The 6,000-nt window shown below is 37.9% G+C and overlaps 1 protein-coding gene across 5 annotated transcripts in view; it reads right to left on the bottom strand.

Moving 5' to 3' along the window:
• The window catches only part of EYA1 (EYA transcriptional coactivator and phosphatase 1), an 82,870-nt gene that overhangs the window by 23,162 nt on the left and 53,708 nt on the right, over positions 1–6,000 (bottom strand). The window lies entirely within an intron of this gene.

Here is a 6,000-nt window from a genome sequence, read left to right as displayed (position 1 = left end):
AATACATGAAATATTACATTAGCATAGATGCTTGAGTGTGGTTTTGATTAGAAACTAAAAATTTACAGTCATACAAAACTTCATCCTCTGTTTTTCCTACCTTACTATAGTAAAGAAAGTTTTAAGAATTTACAATATAATGAAATAATTAGAAAAAAGGAACCCTGTTTGCTTTATGATTTCTTTTTTTTTGCGGAAGATACTTGTATTAGTAATCATATTTGTCTTAAACACCAAACCAGTGGAGATTAGATTCAGGAAAGAGACATCAGTTCTATTAGTCAGTCCTCTTGATAGTTTGGGAGTCAGAGGTTGCTTGCATTCAAATTTCTGTCTGAACTTATTAAAGTGATGGAACAAAAAATAAAGTCTGTATATGTTTTCACTGTCTTTTTTGTTCTGTTCATAAATCCTTGTTTGTAAGTAATCATGGTTTAATTTATGCTTTATTCATTTGACCAAGGCCATAATGGGAGTTTTGCACTTGTAAACACACCTTTAAGAAAAATATATACATTTTGTTCCAATAAATGAAATGAAATATTTGACTTGCATTTTTAAACTTTTCAGTCAGAGATAATTCTTAGAAACCCTCTTACTTGAGTTAAAACTGCTGCTACAACTTGTTTCTTCCCCTTGCCTAGTGATATTAGGAAAGGTGTTATCCGCCCGTATATCCATACTTTACATTCACAATGTGGGTTATATAAATATGCAGAAGAAAAAGCTGAGAACTTTCAACTGTTTGATGTGATTTTCTACAGTTCAGAAAGTATAATTTTCTTCACTGATCTTTCTCGTAACAGTATTTCAGTCAAGCTCAGTACTCATGTCAGCAGTCTGTACTCTGCCATCTGAACATGTAAGAATTATCATCTCCCAACTGTATAGAACTACAGATAACCTTCAGAAAGTGCTTGGGCTGCCCTGTTCTGCCTGGACAAGGATCTCAACAAAAAAGCCAAAAAAATAGAGCAAATACTCCATTCCTTCAATACCTCATTGTTTCTTTTGTTAAACTTCTTGTTTACATTTTTTGAAGTCCTCATTAAAGCCTCATGCTTTAATAGCACACTTGAAGATCATTTTACTCTACTACAGAATCATCCAGCTTCTTGACCATATCTAAAGAAAAAATTTAAAAATGCAGCTAACAGCAGTCAATTTTTACTTTAAAACACAGAAAAATAAAAGTGATAGTGCCATGAGTAAGGGGAATAATCCTCTCCCCCTTTCTTTACAGTTTCATTAGACCATTGAGCTGGATGAAATTCAGATAGAGGCCTTATTGTAACCACACTGAAACAGTAGAAATCTCCTGAGACTGTGAAACTCAAACATTTTGGGAACCAACTTCAAGAGCTCCTTTCGTACTTTTAAAAGAAAATGAATGAAAGACTTCGTAATTTTTCTCACTGTAGCAACATTTTAATATAATTCCTACCAAAAAAAAATCCCCAAAATAAAAACCAACCCAGCACAAACATCTGTTTAAAATATATGTGTATGCATATTTTCTTAACTTTTATACTTCAATCACAGTGTTCACATGTAACCACATCAGCATAAGCTGCATGAGGGCTTTCAAGACATCAGACATCTTGTAAATAGCATTGTAAATTCATGCCAAAATTAAACCTATGCTGAAAAGGTTGATAGAAACTACCCACCATGCATATTGCTAAAATGCTTATGCTGTGGTTTCCAGTCTTGTACTTAATGTGAGGATTGGCTAACGTATCCTCATCCTGCCAAATGGTATGTAAAGATGACACAGTTTCACCTAGCTTTCCTATAATAATTAAATTACATATTTTTCAGAGACTAATCCACTCAAAACACCAACCTGAAAAATGCAAATCTGAGATTTGTGGTTTAAGATGGTACCTACATCAACCAAGAGAGAACATTATTAAGGGTGACTATTATGTTCTCTTCAGATTATCTTCTGGGTTTTGCATTGGAAGAGTCCAATGAGAAAAAAAAAAAAAGTTTGCCTCAAAGTAGTGGAATCTGCAAAAAATAGCTGCATTATGTGAACAGAAAGGGTGGGCTGGGAAAGATATTTCAGTGTAAATTAATGTTGATCTTAGCTGGAATAACTTGCACTCTTTAGCACTTGCAGCTGCACCAGGGACTTGACTGGCTGTATGAGATTTTACACATCTGTCAGCTTCATCAGAGGCAAAAGCACCAAATCTACTGCTCAGGAATGTGATTTGAAATTGTGAAACTTTTTTAGATTTTTAGGTTATAAACTAATAATGGAATGCTTAGGAAACCTATGAATCCAGTTATGAACAAGTCATAACTATGTTCTCGACATCTGTAGTGGTAGATAGGCTTTTGTTCAGTGGTAATCATAATATTTTAATAAAATGAAAAAAATAATTTTGTTCACATCAGTTTTGTGCACCATGAAAAGTCAAAGAGAAGTCTCTCTACACAAGTAAAAGGAAAGCAATACATTAATTAATAGCAACATTAACTGCTTTTACCATTAGTATCAACTATTTATTTCTTTATTTGATATTACTGTTCTATTATTTCAGACTTACTGGATAATTTAACTGAAAAATGAACTTGTTCAAACCTTAAATGACAATTCTGGCACTAAGAGACTTCTAAGTTGAATCACATAATCACCTAGTTTTGTATCTAAAATGTTGAACCATCAAGCAGTGTATCACATCTGTGCTTAGAGAATGATCTGCGTTGGTAGAAAAGCTCTGTGGCACATATCAGGAACTTTGCAACCTCTCAAAAATAAAAATTCATTATAGGCAGGCATTTATATGTATCAGCAATATAATATAAGCCAGTGTTTTGAAATCTGCTAATGGATTGACAACAAAATCATGAAAATAGACTGCAAAGTTCTCAGTCTGTTACCAGGAAAAGCATGCCAGCTTTTGATATATCATTTCCTGGGAAAGGGACAAAAACTTTCAGTCACTGGAAGGAACACCTTTGAATGTGTAATTTGGGAGAACATGTAAACAAAACATGATTTGTTATTTTGATATAAATTACTTTTAGGGTACCATCTTGGAGATGAGTCTAGTATCATTAAAAGTTAGCTTGTTCCCTACTACAAACCTTTTTCACTAGCATGTATTCCACTGAGAAATGGCATGCCACCCAGAGGGACCCTGACAGGCTTGAGGAGTGGGCTAATGTGAGCTTCACGAAATTCAATAAAGTGCAAGGTACTGCAGTTGGGTTGGGACAATCACTCGTATCAGCACAGGCTAGGTGGTCAACTGACAGAGCAGCCCTGTTGAGAAGGACTTGGGGACACTGGTTGATAAAAAAAACCCTGCATGTAAGCCAGCAATGTGCACTCAGCCCAGAAAGACAACAGTACACAGGGGTACATCAAAAGAGGCATGGCCAGCAGGTTGAGGGACGTGAAAAATCACCCCTTTCCTCTTCTACTCTGTTGAGACCTCACATGAAGTGCTGCTTCCAGTTCTGGGGTCCTCAGCACAGGAAAGACATGGACCTGTAAGAGCAGGTCTGGAGGGCCACGAGGATGCTCAGAGGGTGGGAGCACTGCTCCTGGAAAGATAGGCTGAGAATGCTGGGGTTGTTTAGCACAGAGAAGAGAAGGCTCTGGGGTGACTGAATTGTGGCTCTTCAATATATAGTGGACTTAGAAGAAAGATGGGGACAGACCTTTTACCAAGGCCTGTACTGATGGGAGAAGCAGTAAGGGGTAATGGTTTAAAACTGAAAGAGGATAGATTTAGATTAGGTATGTGGAAGAAATTATTTACTGTGAGGGTGGTGAGGCACTTGAACAAGTTGCTAAGAGTTGTTGGGCACCCCATCCCTGGCAGTGTTCAAAGCCAGGTTGGATGGGGCTTTGAGCAACCTGGGCTAGTGAAAGATAGCTTGCCCATGGCAGGGGGGCTTGGACTAGATGACTCTTAAAGGTTCCTTCCAAACCAAACCATTCTATGATTCTATGAAATGCTCTTTACTATACTGGGCAATTTGCATGTCCATGTATTTCTTCACAAAGCATGCTTGCCTACTCTTCTGCACATTTTTACTATACAAAATCTAGACATCCCAAACAGGAGCCTTGGTACCAGTTGACTACCTGGAGTTCATACTAGCTACTAGATCACAAGTAAAAATACCTGAAACAGTGCCATGCTTTGTGATGACTGATGCCTGTCTTTTCTAGATGTTGGGGTGTTTTTTAACCTATGTTTTTAAAAATCAGACTCTACTTGAAATGTATGAATAACTCAAACTGGAATAAATACAACTTACAAGGTTCAGCCAAAATAAAAAACAATATAAAAGAAATTAACAAATACAATGGAAAACTGGAAAGTTTTTTTGGGTGACTATTTGCAATTTTTTGGTCTTTCTTTTAAAATCGTTTGAATACATGCATTTTCTGGTTGTGTCTGCAGAGAGAGAATTTGTGACAGAATGTTACTGAGGACTAATACATTAAAGAGACAAAGCTGAAACATTGTTAGAAAACCAACTACAACTGCACACAATAACAACTGCTATGATCACCAGATTTGATTGTGGCTTTTCTCTCTTGAGTACTTTATGACAATCATCACCCTTATATCTGTAGACACAGTTCTTATCATCATCATCATGAGGAGACAAAGGCATAACGATTAAAGTGCAGAGGCAACCATAAACATAGAGCTCGTGTCATTTCATCTACACAAATATGGATGTAAAATACGTACACCAGACAAGTTATTAGTATATAATGTCAGCAAAGGCTCAGCCTGTAAATGTTCAGAGCTTGAAGCACAACTTCAGACACAAAACGATCTTGATCTGATTTTTTCTACGCAGAGAAGTTGAGAAAGCTTTCTTCTCTGGTAATGGTGTTTTTACAATCCTCTATCTCCACTTCCTTGGTCTGCCTGCAGCTCCCTCAACTCCCATCACTGACTGTGGACCTTCATAAAACTTAGTTAAGTTTAAATCTAGGCAATGTCATACCTGCCATACCTGTCCTAAGCTGGTTCCATGGCATTCCCACAAGGTGTGAGAGAATAAATTATGGACTTCCACACTGCTAATAGTGGCCAACTTGCTCTCCCAGCTTGCTTTGGAGCCTACTCAAAGCCTGCACTTAAGGGCTGGCTTGCATCCAAGCACTTCATTTGTTAGATTACTTGACTCTAGGACCAGATGTGCTAAAAAGCTTTCAGAAAGAGAAGCATTTTACCCTACAGTGGTCATGGTTCTTTGAGATGTGCAATAACATGCACGCGATAAGTCTGTTGAATGCAGTAATGAATTCAATAATATGTATTATCATAATGTCCATGATCCCAAATCATGCTTCAGAGTGCTACTGTGCTAAAAGTTACCAGCCTGAGTCTGCGGCATATTAAAGTACCCAGGTCTGAGGGGAAATAGTTTCCCTTTCTCCTTCAGATTAAAGAAACAGAACATATGGCTGCATTGCTTCAAAGGCATTCCTACAGGGCACTGTGTGGTACACTGGGGACATAGCTGTGTGCACGGTCTCTGAAGGACCTGGGAGGAAAGTCACTTAGTCTCCTGCAGTGTTACTGATACCTACAAAGGAGAAAATTTTCAGGCTGATGAAAAGAGAATATATGTCCCTGTCATGAAGAAAAGGTTTCCTTGAGGGCCAGAAGTGATTTATATGGTACATTTGCTTCCAGCAGCAGGGAGGCAGCCTGGTTTCACCTGCAAGCATTGAAGGCAAAGGCCAAAGAGAGACTAACACTCAAGAAGTTCTGCTCCATGATCAGGCTTCACGAGCACTGCGCTGGGTTTTAGTTGTTCCCTTTCTTAGCCCTGAGCTCTCACTATGATCTTCCATCTTGGAAATCCCTGCAGCAGCTGGTGTTAGTACAGAGTGTATAATCATCTGCTTTAGTGACACAAGAGTCTGCATTGCAACATGTGTGTTAGTGGTTCTTTATATTTCTTCAGGAAACAGAAAGGCTCAGCATACTGCTGGGTGTCAGACATCCC

The sequence above is a fragment of the Acanthisitta chloris genome, unplaced genomic scaffold, assembly GCF_000695815.1.
Source record: "Acanthisitta chloris isolate BGI_N310 unplaced genomic scaffold, ASM69581v1 scaffold16902, whole genome shotgun sequence".
NCBI classification, from domain to species: Eukaryota; Metazoa; Chordata; class Aves; order Passeriformes; family Acanthisittidae; genus Acanthisitta; species Acanthisitta chloris.
The sequence above is the reverse complement of the archived record's forward strand: the minus strand, read 5'-3'. Positions and strand labels throughout refer to the sequence as shown.